The following is a 15,077-nucleotide window of genomic DNA, read 5'->3' as shown; positions in this document are numbered from 1 at the left end:
GGGCAGTCCTGGAGCTACGCTACTATCTCCTAGGGCGGAGTTTTTCCCTGGTAACAGACCACGCACCGCTTCAGTGGATGGCCAAAGCCAAGAATACCAACACCAGGGTCACAAGGTGGTTTCTAGCGCTCCAGGACTACCACTTCACCGTGACACCTGGGCCGGGACCTCCCACGGCAACGCAGATGGTCTGTCGAGGCTCTGGTCAGGATGGACATCTCGGTCAGGTAACTCCCCCCCCTCCCTCCCAACACCTCTCTTTGCCTCTCCACAGGATGGCCCACCAGACTAGGACGACGCTTTGGGGGAGGAGTGTGATGAGCCACCTTGGTGCAATCAGCGTCGCCATGGAGACAAGGGGAAATTAGAGCGGCACACCTTCCGGTCATCACCACCTGCAACCACTTCTCAGCGGCTACAAAAACCGCTGCCACAAGCAGGAAGGTGAGCAACGTCTCCACACGCTATGATTCAACTCATGCGTCTTATCTTGTGTTCTCAGGTTCAGACTACTAAAGGAGACCGGCAGGACCACACGGGCTGATACCAGAAACTACAGTCCCAAACAGCCGGCACAACAACTCATCCTCCCAGAGCTCTGTGAAACCGACCTACCCTGTGGCACTACAAGGCTCTTTATCCCCAACTGCCTCTTGCCTCCCACGGGGGTTATCAATAAAATACTCTCCGGGGTCATATAACTCACCTTTTGTGTACGTGTCGTTGCTCCGCCTGTCACAATGCATATAGAGACAAAACAATCGCACTGATATATTTTAAGATATGTCTGTGTAAAAGTTGTTTTCGATCAAGACACCTTTAACATTTAAACCCTGTCCGGGAAACCGCCCCTGTAAATTGCAAAATAAAAATGCATTCCCTGGATTATTTATGTATATTGAAGATAGCCAAGCAAATAGCAAAATGATCATTTAAATGTTATTTTCCCTAAAAGTATTAACATTAACAGGTTGAACATTTGGGATTGCATTTTCATTTACACAACTTACTGAGTTTTGCAAAATTCAATGTGGATTTGAAAATGCATTTCGAGCTGGCCATGCCCCCCTCCCCGATACAGTGTCATTGCGTGAAGGCGGACACATGTCTCACTCATGTTTAAAATGACAACAAGGTGAGAAAATAATAATGGCCTACTTGCACGTAGCCTCGTGACAAACTTCCGACTTGAAATGGTACCACTCACTTGATCCCGGTTATATATTTACAATGGGCTGTTGCTGTTTATTGAAACCTAAGCTAGCCTATTTCACAAATATATCAATTTTTGTAAATATATAGGTAAGTAGTTATAATGTTTGAGAATAAATGCCACAAAATTTCTAATTAAATCAAATTGAAATTTGGCATTAAATGTGATCTATCTGCATATTGCTATTTTTAAATACTTTCCAGTGTGAATGAACGTCTAATTTATTCAAAATCTGCATAGAACATTTAGCAATTAATGTACACTGCGTTCCAAATTATTATGCAAATTGGATTTAAGTGTCGTAAACATTTAATTTTATATTGTTCAATTAAACTTATGGATGGTATTGTGTCTCAGTGCTCTTTGGATCACTGAAATCAATCTCAGACACCTGTGATAAGTAGTTTGCCAGGTGAGCCCAATTAAAGGAAAACTACTTAAGAAGGACGTTCCACATTATTAAGCAGGCCACAGGTTTCAAGCAATATGGGAAAGAAAAAGGATCTGTCTGCTGCCGAAAAGCGTCAAATAGTGCAATGTCTTGGACAAGGTATGAAAACATTAGATATTTCACGAAAACTTAAGCGAGATCATCGTACTGTGAAGAGATTTGTGGCTGATTCAGAGCACAGAAGGGTTCGTGCAGATAAAGGCAGAATGAGGAAGGTTTCTTCCAGACAAATTCATCGGATTAAGAGAGCAGCTGCAAAAATGCCATTGCAAAGCAGCAAACAGGTATTTGAAGCTGCTGGTGCCTCGGGAGTCCCGAAAACCTCAAGGTGTAGGATCCTCCAGATGCTTGCAGTTGTGCATAAACCTACTATTCGGCCACCCCTAACCAATGCTCACAAGCAGAAACGGTTGCAGTGGGCCCACACATACATGAAGACTAATTTTCAAACAGTCTTGTTTACTGATGAGTGCCGTGCAACCCTGGATGGTCCAGATGGATGGAGTAGTGGATGGTTGGTGGATGGCCACCATGTCCCAACAAGGCTGCGACGTCAGCAAGGAGGTGGCGGAGTCATGTTTTGGGCTGGAATCATGGGGAGACAGCTGGTGGGCCCCTTTAGGGTCCCTGAAGGTGTGAAAATGAACTCTGCAAGGTATGTAGAGTTTCTGACTGAGCACTTTCTTCCATGGTACAAAAAGAAGAACCATGCCTTCCGTAGCAAAATCATCTTCATGCATGACAATGCACCATCTCATGCTGCAAAGAATACCTCTGTGTCATTGGCTGCTATGGGCATAAAAGGAGAGAAACTCATGGTGTGGCCACCATCCTCCCCTGACCTCAACCCTATTGAGAACCTTTGGAGCATCCTCAAGCGAAAGATCTATGATGGTGGGAGGCAGTTAGCATCAAAACAGCAGCTCTGGGAGGCTATTCTGACATCCTGCAAAGAAATTCAATCAGAAACTATCCAAAAACTCACAAGTTCAATGGATGCAAGAATTGTGAAGGTGATATCAAAGAAGGGGTCCTATGTTAACATGTAACTTGCCCTGTTAGGATGTTTTTGATTGAAATAGCTTTTGATTTCAGTAAATATGACCTCCTAATGCTGCAAATTCAACAAATGACCATTTTCAGTTTTTTACAACCTATGAAATGTTTTCAAACTCTGTTGTGCATAATAATTTGGAACAGTGCATTTTGAGTTTTTCATTTTTTAAATAAATACTGTTGTCAGTGGGAGGTTTGTTCAATAAAATTCCAAATGTACCCTAACTGTTGATTACTTGAAAATTATACTGACTGTCATTTGCATCGACAAATTAGGAAAACCAGAGAAAGATATCATTTGCATAATAATTTGGAACGCAGTGTATGTTACATAACATACAGTAAAATATAATCTATGAATGAGACTAACGCGTCCAGGACAGTGATGGACTTCTGCAGGGTGCATACAACGCCTTCATTATTCGGGAGTGGAGTATAGCCTACGTGTATTAAATATATTAAGAGGTGAACTTCAGCTAATTTAAAACCTGTCACAAAAAGCCACATTAAAGCAAGTTAACGTCACAAACAGGATTTGTTGTTTTTAATCAAGTGACCACCCAAAAAATAGAAATTATCAACCGTGAACTCTGCATGTATGCTTAACACTGTTACCGTGTTATATATAATAAATAACTGAGCCACATCAAGAAGAACGCGGAAGAGGTTGTGCAAGTCGTCCTTTCTTAGGCTAAGCCTTGTTTGTGAAACCCAGCCTAAACGTTAGTATAGTAGTTACCTACATAGTTACCACAATGATACTGGGTTAACCTATTAGCGCTGTTAGGTGGACAGTAACGAAGTAAATTTACCTGAGTACTGTATACATAGTGATGTTTCGTTCATGAACGAATCGTTCTTTTTGAACGAATCTTTTAAGTGAACGAATCGTTCTCCTTCACGAAATGCAATGACTCATATTTCTCGTTCACTGAAATCTCTCCCTCGAGCACAGAGCGTCTTGGCTTAAAAGAGTGTCTAAAGCACAAGCCAATGGCGTTCGAGAGTGAGCTTTGACAGAGCATATGATTGGTTGGATGTACTGAACGAATACGCCCTTCACTGAACGAACGAGCCTGTGTTTGAGTTAATGGCGTCTGGCTGCAGAAGAGATGCACTCTCAGACACATGCACTCTCAGCCGCACATGCGCACTCAGACACGTGCACTCTCAGCCGCGCATGCGCACTCGGACACATGCACTGTCAGACAGATGCTTGTTTTAGGTACACGCATAGGCCACTTGTAAGTATTTTTATTCATTTCGTACAAGATTAAGTTGAAGTAAAAGTGTTGTTTTTAATTATCAGGTTAATGTTATTGAAAACGATCCTGATATTTAACGTTATCCTATATATCTCGCAGGCACAGGCCCCTCGACGTTGTTAGAGGGAGCCCTTACGAAAATTGACCATGGTTTTACTACAGTTAAAACCAAAAAACATGGTTACTGTAGTAAAACAATGGTTATCACAAAATAACCATGGTTTTGAAAACCATGTTTTTGTAAAAACCATAGTAAACGATGGTAACTGTAGTAAAATCATGGTTTTGCCCCAAGTAATCAATGCACCAAAAAACCATGGTTACTACACTTGTACCACAAAAAAAACATGGTTTATTTTCGTAAGGGAGGGTTCAGTGACTGCTAAAAAAAGTAAGTATATTTATTTAATTCATAGAATATTAGGTAGATGTAAACGTTTTGTTTTAGTTTATGAGACAATGTTATCGAAAACGATCCTGATATCTATCTAAATATATCCCGTCTGTGCTAATTGGGTACTTTTCCTTCATACAGTAACTAAATTAGTGAAGAATGATCTAAATTCATTTTCTTTTAGACGGTTAAAATATTGAGTGTTTCACTGGCTCTGGGCTGTTGTTTTAAAAAGTGACAGGGAAGTTTTAATAAGACTAGCTTTATTTAATTATTGTTTAGACGAAGTGTTACTTAACATGATTTAATATGAAGTGGGAATCTTTAAAAGAACAAGTCATTTTTATATTGTTAACAATGGTTCTTTAAAACGAGATATACATGGAATACGACAAAAATGTAAAGAATATAATACACATCAGAATGATTTTCATTTCTGTTTTTTCAATTTATGCTTACAGATGCTGTTCAGGAAGTTCAGGCTGACTGGAAAGTGCATATAAAAAATGCAATCATTATTCAAGGTAAAGATTAGTGTATTTCAAAATGATTACAATGTGTCTGTTGCCGTTCAAGACATATTGCACACTTACTGTCGCACACACTATCAAACTCTCTCATACACTACTATAATGTCTCTCAAGCACTATCAAACTCATTCACTATCAATCTCTGTTGCACATATAACTAAAGTCATTTATGCTCACACTACCAAACCATAAGCTTAAAAATGGCATGTTGTCATGACAAACTAGGATGTATTTTTTCCAATAATAGGAAGAGCCTTAAGTTTCCACGTACAGGTAACTTGAACACATTAATTTGTAGCAGCTCCTCAGGAAAAGTACCAGTTACTTAAAAAAAAAGTAGTACTCAAGGAAACAGGCTCAAACTTCATATTTGCTTTTTTAGGTAGATGAAACCAGTCTTTTCACCCTTGAGTTTCCACCGGAGAAACAGGTGGTTCAGTCTCCACGAAAAGTAGGTTTTGTTAGAGGGGTTGCAGCCATTATTGTTCAGCATATTTTTCCTTATCCTTATTTACATTGTTCTTTTCTTAGGTGCGTGTCATGACGGATCTTAAGACTGCCTGGCAGTGTTGCTTGGAGAACTCTGGGGATCTTCTTGTCTCACTTCAGCTATCTCGTATACTGTGCATGGAGGATGAAGAAGCTGCTGAGGCCTTGGAACGGTTCTTCGGTGCAGAATTCATAGAGGACAATCTTGTAGAGCCACTGATATTTGTTTTTACATTATGCAGGACATTTTGGTGCTGCCCTTGTCCACCCTCCAAGAACTGTATACATCTAGAGCAGGGATGGGGAACCTTGATCCTGGAAGGCCACTGTCCTGCAGTGTTTATCTCCAACCTAATCAAACACACCTGAACCGGCTCATTGAAGTCTTCAGGATTACTAGAAACTTCACGATTTTTGTTTGTTTGAGCTTGTTGGAGCCAAACTCTTCAGGACAGTGGCCCTCCAAGATCAAGGTTCCCCACCCCTGATTTAGAGTAAGAAAAGGACTGTGGTCGGAGCCGATAGCCTTGTGGTTAGTGCTCCGACATATGGCGCTGTTGCGCTCCGGGCGACCCGAGTTCGAATCCCGGCTCGTGGTGCTTTCCCGATCCCACCCCCTCTCTCACCCGCTTCATTTCCTGTCCTCTCACTGTTACTGTACTGTAAATAAAGGCAAAAACGCCAAAAATAAATCTTAAAAAAAAGAAAAGGACTGTGAAAATGACTATGGACCCCTCATCATCCAAGCCAGCGTCTGGTCGGCGCTACAGAGCAATAAGCACCAAAACAACCAGACACAAAAAAAATGTGCTTCCCTCACGCAATCTACGTCATGAAGTTAAATGGTCTACCCACTGTGCAATTAATAACATTGCGCAATAGTAAGCAAATGTAATACTAATTAAAGCTGCAAGCAGCGATGATCGGGCCCTCGCGCAAAAGTGCAACCGCAACCCTGTGTCATCACCACCCGTCGGACTCAGGAACAGTGAACGGTGGGCAACGTGCATGTAAGGAGTTACATTATAGATTTTTCCGTGCCATATTTCCTATTGCCAGCTGGTGGCGCTATGACTATAAGTGAACACTGACGTGGATATGTGTTCAGGCCAGGACTCTTATCAAACATATGAAGTATGAGGCTTGTCGGACATTGTGTGCCTGAGTTACTATAGCTTCCTGTTTCATGGCGAAACATCAAACTTTATCAGGTCGCCACGGACACGCCCCTCAATGAAAAGTGAGGATCATGAAATGTATCATCACAAAGGTCTGAAGATCATACTGGCTATACAGTTCAAATATAATGCTGACCTGTTTGAAGCTCTATGAGCAGTTAAAAACTGTTTAAAACATGCCATTTCCTGTTTCCTGCAGGTGGCGCTATAACTGTATCTGAATATTGCCATGTAAAGAAAAAAAGTAAATGATAGGTGATAAAATTAATGCAGGCGAATTATAGTAGGATTTGTTATTTATTTAAATGGATCGCATTCCCTTTTGCCAGCTGGTGGCGCTATCGCTATAAGTGAACACCGACATGGATATGTGTTCAGGCCAGGACTCTTATCAAACATGTGAAGTGTGAGGCTGGTCGGACATTGTGTGCCTGAGTTACTATAGCTTCCTGTTTCATGGCGAAACATCAAACTTTTTCATGCCGCCACGCACAGGCCCCTCAACTAAAAGTCAGGATCATGAAATGTATCATCACAAAGGTCTGAAGATCATACTGGCTATACTGGTCAAATATGATGCTGACTTGTTTGAATCTGTATGAGGAGTAAATCACAGTTTAAAACATGCTACTTCCTGTTTCCTGCAGGTGGCGCTATAGCTGTATCTGAATATTACCATGTAGATGTCTTGAGACCAGGTCTCTTATCAAACATGTGACGTTTGGGGCTGGTCAGACATTGTGTACCTGAGTTACTATAGGTTCCTGTTTCATGGCGAAACATCAAACTTTGTCAGGCCGCCACGGACACGCCCCTCAATGAAAAGTTAGGATCTTGCAATGTATCTTCACAAAGGTCTGAAGATAATACTGGCTGTACTCTTCAAATATGATGCTGATCTGTTCAAATGTCTATGAGGAGTCAATCACAGTTTAAAACATGCCACTTCCTGTTGCCAGCAGGTGGCGCTATACCTGTATCTGAATATTACCAAGTAGATGTCTTCAGGCCAGGACTTTTAACAAATGTGTGAAGTCTGGGTGAAGTCTGGGGCCTATTGGACATTGTATGCCTGAGTTACAACAACTTCCTGTTCATGGCAAAACGCCAAACTTTGGCAGGCCACCGGGTCACGTTCCCCCACGAAAACTCAAGATCACCGCAATTTAGCTTCGCAAAGACCTCAAGATTAGAATGACATGAAAATGATGTTGATCGGATTAAAACTCTAGGAGGAGTTCGTTAAAGTACGACGACTGGAAATTGAAACAAATTACAAAATTGCACAGGAAATAAAAAATAACGGACTTCCTGTTGGGTTTAGAGATATGCTCCAAGAGACTTTTCTTAATGATTCGGGGTGTTCTATCAGCCCACCAAATTTGGTGCATGTACGTATTGCGTAGTGGCCTGGGCAGTTCTAGGTGGCGCTAGCGAGCCATTTTGCCACGCCTAATTTTAAAACCCATATCAGACGTAAATTTTTGCAAGGTCTGATGCGTGTGCAAATTATTGTGAGTTTTTGAGCATGTTTAGGCCTTCAAATTAGCGATCAAAGAGGGAGAAGAAGAAGAAGAAGAAGAAGAAGAAGAAGAAGAAGAAGAAGAAGAAGAAGAAACAACACAGAAACAAAAGGGCTCTGCACTACGGTGCAAGCCGGTGGCTTGCTCCTCCGTGCTCGGGCCCTAATAATAAAAAAAACAGAAACAAAAGGGCTCTGCACTACGGTGCAAGCCGGTGGCTTGCTCCTCCGTGCTCGGGCCCTAATTACATGGGTAAATTAATTTAGATATGCCTTCTGCATTGGTCAACAGGATTCTGCCCATTATAGACAGATCTCTTACAAGCCAATGATTTAGAGATTATTTCATGCTGCTAATTCTCTCTTCAGTATTCGCTTTTCCTGAGTATATCTCATCTAATTGAGATTGTAGGGCCTGTTATTTTCCTGTGATGATTTTGTATTAAACGCCAAGGAGTTTATTTCACTAATCAGTTCCTTTTGTTTATGTTTCATGTGTTTTTTGATTATTGCTACTTGTTTTACCTTAAACGTAAACTATGGGATTCCTTTTGTGCCAATAAGAATGAACGCAAACTTTTAAAAAACGAACAAAAATATACAATGAGAAAGAAAAAAAACACTTTGATAATGAAAACAATAAACTCAGTTGCAAGAATGTGACATGATTTCTTAACAATTTTCTAAGTTTCGTTTTTGCAAATAATAGTTTTGAATTCGCTGCTAGATTTTTCATTTGCGCTTTCCGAGTTTTCGTTTACGCTTCTCAATTTTTCGTTCGCCTTTCTGGCACAAATCTCACGTGTAGGCAGGATTTATGGCCGCTTTACGCTGATTGGCTAGTGAGTTTTTGATTGACAGCTCCCTGACAAGGAAGTCGATACTGAAGACAGTACAGTGCAACGAATCTTAGAGAACGATCTGCATGCTGTTATCTTTATTGTTTGTACTTAAAACTACTTTCTTATTTAGTTAGTATATTAGTAATTGGTATTTGAAGTTGGTAAATCATGCGCGGTGTGGATCCAAGCGTCCTCCTCATCCTCAGGTAAATGAATGTAATTCAGATAATAAAGAAAATCGCTAAAAGTTGTATTCCTGTACAGTAGCAATTCTGTCTTTACTTAGCTCGTTCATTGTGTGCTTTATACTTTCTGTCAGGTATTATTTTATAGACTGTAAGATTATTTTCTTAAAAAGGAACGAACAACTTGCAATATAACATCCAATAAAGACATGTTACAGATTATTGGGTTGTGAGAAAAACGTGCTAAATGAAAACATTGCTGCATAGTTACTGTACAGACATTAAAACTTTTAGCGATTTTATTATCTCGGTTACATAAATGTACCTGAGGGTGACGATGTCGCTCTTGCAAACAGTCTCCTTTTAAAGAATTAAGTCCACTTATAAGTCAAGTACTGTATCTTTCTTTTTAAACTCATGGTGAATGTACAGTATTATACCCCTTTCTTTACATTCACAGAAAGTACACCTCATAAAACAATACCAATACATTCAAATGACATTTATGTTTTTTAAACGCTACAACAAAACAAATTCATAAGGTGACAAAATTAGAGGCCTTAAGAATGATTTATTAATTTAGTCTGCCTCTTGCAAACATCAATTTCATTATGTATTTACACACCTACATAAAACAGGTTAAAGAAAAGCAGAAGAGAGACTTCTTAAACTATAAACAAGCATTTAAAGATAGAAACATAGACTGCTGTCTTGACGGCCTCTAAACCCACGTAAAGTTGCATGTGAATATGGCTAGTGATGAGTATATTTCAACATGTTACAGTTTTCATTATTTTTATTATTCATTTATTCTTTACATATAGGTTATAGTTTGATAAATAATGTACGGAACAATACGTTTTTGTGAAAATCATGTGAGGTGCGTCTGGCGCATCACCCATGTGATAACCAAAATAGATTATGTTTGCAGAGAATTAGGAACTAAAACCAGCGCAGACTGAAACTGATGCTTACCAAGGCTTACAAGAAATCAGCTGATTTCTTAAGAAGAGACCGCCTCGAAAACTGAACTTGTTTGTGTCTGTTTATAAATACTGGGTTGAGGGAGAGACGAGCAGTGCAGAGTTCCTGACATAAGACTCGAGTAGTTTTGTGTAACTAGGGACAGACGAACCCAGAGCTCTGTATGCTTTATTCATGTGGTGTTTGATTTAATAAATCTTTTGAAGAGAATTTCTACTCTCCTGAGTTATTGAACACGCGGACTTGAGGATTGCTTTGCCAAGTCCAACACTAGCTATCCTGTCTTTACTCGACGTTGGCTTGTTGTTACGGCGTGATAGAGCCTGGAAGCGTGTCCTTCTTTTAAGTGCGTGAAAGTTGGCAACCCTGCTAATATACTAACAAAATAAGAAAGTAATTTAAGTACAAACACTAAAACAATACTATACAGAAAACCGCAAACAGATCGCTCTCTAATCCGCTGCACTGTGTTCAGTTTCGACTTCCTGGTCAGGGAGCTGTCAATCCAAATCTCACTAACCAATGAGAGTAAAGTGGCCATAAATCCCGCCCACACGTGAGATTTGTGCCAGAAAGGCGAACGAAAAATTGAGAAGCATAAACGAAAACTCGGAAAGCGCAAATGAAAAATCTAGCAGCGAATTCAAAACTATTATTTGCAAAAACGAAACTTAGAAAATTGTTAAGAAATCATGTCACATTCTTACAACTGAGTTTATTGTTTTCATTATCAAAGTGTTTTTTTTCTTTCTCATTGTATATTTTTGTTCGTTTTTTAAAAGTTTGCGTTCATTCTTATTGGCACAAAAGGAATCCCATAGTAGACTCCCATTTACTCATATTAGACATATTTAGCTTTTTAACCCCCTCAATAAGAGTCGTCACCTGTTGGCAAAATCTCTAATTTTTAAAGAATAAAGGTTATGCTGCTTGTTAAAATTCTTCATGGGATTTCTATCACCCTGAATCTTTCACTTTTCCCCCACAGGGCTAAAGATTTGTACACTGATGTCAGTGATGAAGAATTGGACAACATTGTTGCAGAAATACAAAGAAATCGCCCAAACGCTGGGTACAGGATTACACATGGTCATCTTCGAACTCAAGGACTCCGTATTCAGAGTGAGAGTTATTTCTTTTGAAATCTTTTTCTGTCCATGTCCAAAATGTGTGTGTATGTGTGTGCGTGCGTGCGTGCGTGCGTGCGTGCGTGCGTGTGTGTAAATTGAGTTTTGTTGTCTAGTCTGGTCACATAACAGTTTTTTACCTATGTTTGTTAATTACAGTATTAAAACATGCAAGATGGTCGTTGAAGAGAAGTTAAAATATTGTGTAGTTTACATTAAAAAACAAATTTATGTTTTTTTTTCTTTTAAGCTTTAAGGGTGCGCGAGTCAGTACAAAGAGTTGATCCAGTGGCAACTCAAATGAGAGCCCTATCAATATCCACACGTCATCGCCGTCAATACTCAGTCCCAGGACCAAATGCAATGTGGCATATTGATGGAAACCACAAGTTAATAAGGTGTAAAAAACTAAATGTACTAATTTTGCAATGATAATTTTTGCCCATGGTTTTTCTTAAGTTGCATATGGTTTTGGGTCGTAGGTCATCCACATATGTCTGTCTTTGTCTTAATACTTTTCAAAAGAAACCTAGATATCATTCGTGAAGTAAACAAGAAAACAGCCAGTTAAGGCTGAGGAATTAATATTTGTGGCCCTGCCTTTAAAAACCAAACTAAGTCTTAAAAATCTACTTGAGATAATAAGCATTGATGTTTGATTTCAGCCAATAATTTCACTGATTTCAATTTTTGACATGATTTTATGTAAAAGAACAATAAATCACAATAATTAAGTTTTCACAGGCACAGTCACATTTCTATTACAAAAAGTCCCAACTGTGTCAAGTTGTCAGTCAGAATATTTTAATGTAGTAATTAGATGTGCAATGTAATGTAAATATTTACTTCCGTATAGGCAAGTTGTGCAAACTTTAATTTTATAGCATAATGTTTTGCAATTAAAATTTTTTTGAGCAACCACCCTTATAAGTTTTATATTAAACAACTTTTTAGAGTGAAACTGCATTAAATTCGGACTAGACACCAATAACCAATAAACATTTGTGATGTTTTAGTTATATTTTCAAACAAGTCATTTTGTTCTGAATGCAGAAATAATTCACTGGAAGTATAGATGTTGGTGGGAGGGTATGAAATAGGTTTACTGTTTGCCTTTTCTCTTTTGTTTAGGTGGAGGTTTGTTATTCATGGAGGTGTGGACGGCTTTAGCCGCTTAATTGTTTACTTTAGTGCTGCGACAAACAACCGGGCTTCAACGGTTCTTGACAGTTTTATTGGAGCAGCTGAGAGATTTGGAATCCCATCTTGAGTACGCTCAGACAAGGGCTTGGAGAACATTGAAGTGGCACACTTTATGGTAGCACGCAGGGGAGAGAACCACACTTCCCACATAACTGGAAGGAGCGTCCACAACCAAAGGTGGATATATGTAATTGCTTTTAATGAGTGCTAATTTGATTTAATCACTAATCTTTGGAATTGTTGTAATGTTGTTTCTGTAGGATCGAAAGGTTATGAAGGGACGTCTATGAACAGGTCCTAGACAAGTTTTACTGCTTGTTCTATGGAATGGAGTCTGAGGGTTTACTGGATCCAGATAATGAGGTCCACCTGTATGCACTACACTGGATTTTCCTACCTCAGTTGCAAAGACATCTAACACTGTTCCAGGATGCATGGAATAACCACAAATTAAGAACCACAGGCAGCCAATCCCCTCTACAGTTGTGGACAACCTTCCAGAATGATGATGATCCAGACCAGGTAGACACACTATTTGTATGAAAACAATTCTAATGTATTGTATTCGTTATATTTAAAACATTTGTCATTTCTCCAATGTTTTAAGGTGGATGGAGAATTTGGAATAGACTGGGATGGACCATCATGCAGTGTTGAAATAGAAGGAGTAGCAGTCCCACAAGCACAACTACAGAGAGAACGTCTTGGCTACGGATGTAACCTCAGTTCCCTGATGGAGGGAACGAGACATGGACGTTCCAGGGGTCTGCCTGGGATGCCGTTACGTGCCCTTCCCCTGTGACAGAAGGTCCTCTGTCAGGGGAATCGGCCAGGGGGGAGTTGTTGTCAGAAGCACCAGCTCTGAGAACCAAGTCCGGTTGGGCCAGTAGGGCGCAACTAGCACCACTTCATGCTCCTCTTCCCTGACGTTGCACAGGGTCTGTGCAATGCGGCTGACTGGGGGGAAGGCGTACTTCCGCTTCCGCTAGAGATTGAAGTCTCGAAGTCGATCAGTGTGAAGGCTCCGAAGAACAAAAGGTGAATGAATGCAGCACGCCGTCTCCCTTTTATACCCGGATATCCGGGGGCGGAGTCCGGCATGCAAATTTCATTCGCCAATTTCATTGGCCTTTTCTAAACTAGTCAGAAGTTGATAGGTTCTCAAGAGCGAACCCCATCTGTCGGCTCGACACAACGTCGACAGAAAGGGAACTGACTGCTGCAGAGATTGACACTTTGCCCAATCCAGGGGTTGTTTTTACAGAAACAGTAGACACTTATTGTGAAACACTACACCAGCTATCTCATTTATTGGTATAGACAAACTTCTCCCCAAAATAAACATTCACAATGAATAATGTAATGGACTAACACACAACGTTATTCATAGAACTCATACATTCTTCTACACTGCAAAATATGACATTCTTACTAAGTGTTTTTGTCTTGTTTTGTAGTACAAATATCTAAACATTATTAAACCAAGATGCACTTTCTTGACAAGAAAAGTGACCTAAGATATTTAGTCTCTTTTTAAAGAGAAAAAAACAAGAATTAAGTAAGTTTATGATAAAAACAAACAAATAAAATCTGCCAATGGGGTGAGAAAAATAAACTTGAATTAGGTATTTGAGAAAAAGGTCAAATTTAATTCAAGTTTATTTTTCTCCCCCCTTTGGCAGGTTTTTTGCTTGTTTTTACCATAAACTTAATTCTTATATTCTTTTTCATGAAACAAGACTAAATATCTTAGGTCACTTTTCTTGTCAAGTAATTGTATATTGATTTAAGAAGTTTTAGATATTTGTACTACAAAACAAGACCAAAACACTTAGTAAGAATGTTTGCAGTGTAGGAACTAACATCTATAGTTGCTGGATTGACTGATTTTGTTTCGTTGTTTAACTTTAACAACATCTGTAATTACTGGATTACTAGAAAAATAAAACAATGCTTTCTGAAAGAATTAGGTGTATTTTTGATTAACAATAACAGTCGTCAATTCTACAACAATTTAAAAATGACTTCAAACTAAACCAAATCCAAAAGTGTTGCTGGACACAGCTGCTTTCAGATCAGAGCTGAATTCAACGTAATCATTGTAATGTAAGGGGAGTTTAATAGTCTCCCTGCATGTTAAAGCAGTTGGCATTCTGACGTCAGATGACACTTCCACATACAGTTCTTGTGGTAGGCTTGTCCATCCAACCCAAAACTTTACAAGGTTTTTTAGGTCTTGTGGTGTACCTGTTCATTTAAATGAAATGCAAGTATATATTTAAGTCTTACAACACAAGGAGCACAAACTGCATCTTTAAAAAATGCAATATTAAACAAATCTTACCGTGTTCAATGTGCTGCCGAAGAAATTATGTGATTTTGCAGCATGCTTCCAGGCTGAAGGACTCCTCATCATCACTGTCAGGGTATGGCCATATTACTCTTTCCAGGATCATCTAGTATAACAAAGATAGTTTGTATACAGTAGCTTGATAGTACCTTAAGTTTTCACCTAGGCATGGGAATTACAAAATTATAAAGCATAACACTGAATCTTACATTGAAGTATACTAGAAGGAATAGAACACCCAAAAATGCAAATTATAATTTACTCATCCTCATTCATAATCACCCTCAT

General features: G+C 39.3%; 1 long non-coding RNA gene across 3 annotated transcripts; it reads left to right on the top strand.

The window, feature by feature from the left end:
- The first annotated feature begins 8,939 nt into the window (after positions 1–8,939).
- On the top strand, positions 8,940–14,683 carry LOC130550286 (uncharacterized). Of its 3 annotated transcripts, none has more exons than XR_008962382.1 (6): positions 8,940–9,146; positions 11,098–11,231; positions 11,487–11,634; positions 12,368–12,616; positions 12,700–12,961; positions 13,047–14,683. It is a non-coding gene; the product is annotated as an uncharacterized LOC130550286 (long non-coding RNA). The 3 variants fall into 3 exon arrangements; XR_008962383.1 differs by having other exon boundaries at positions 9,021–9,040; XR_008962381.1 differs by having other exon boundaries at positions 8,943–11,231.
- The last annotated feature ends 394 nt before the right edge of the window (positions 14,684–15,077 follow it).

The sequence above is a fragment of the Triplophysa rosa genome, unplaced genomic scaffold (genome assembly GCF_024868665.1).
Source record: "Triplophysa rosa unplaced genomic scaffold, Trosa_1v2 scaffold277_ERROPOS381633+, whole genome shotgun sequence".
Taxonomy (NCBI): domain Eukaryota; kingdom Metazoa; phylum Chordata; class Actinopteri; order Cypriniformes; family Nemacheilidae; genus Triplophysa; species Triplophysa rosa.
The sequence above is the reverse complement of the archived record's forward strand: the minus strand, read 5'-3'. Positions and strand labels throughout refer to the sequence as shown.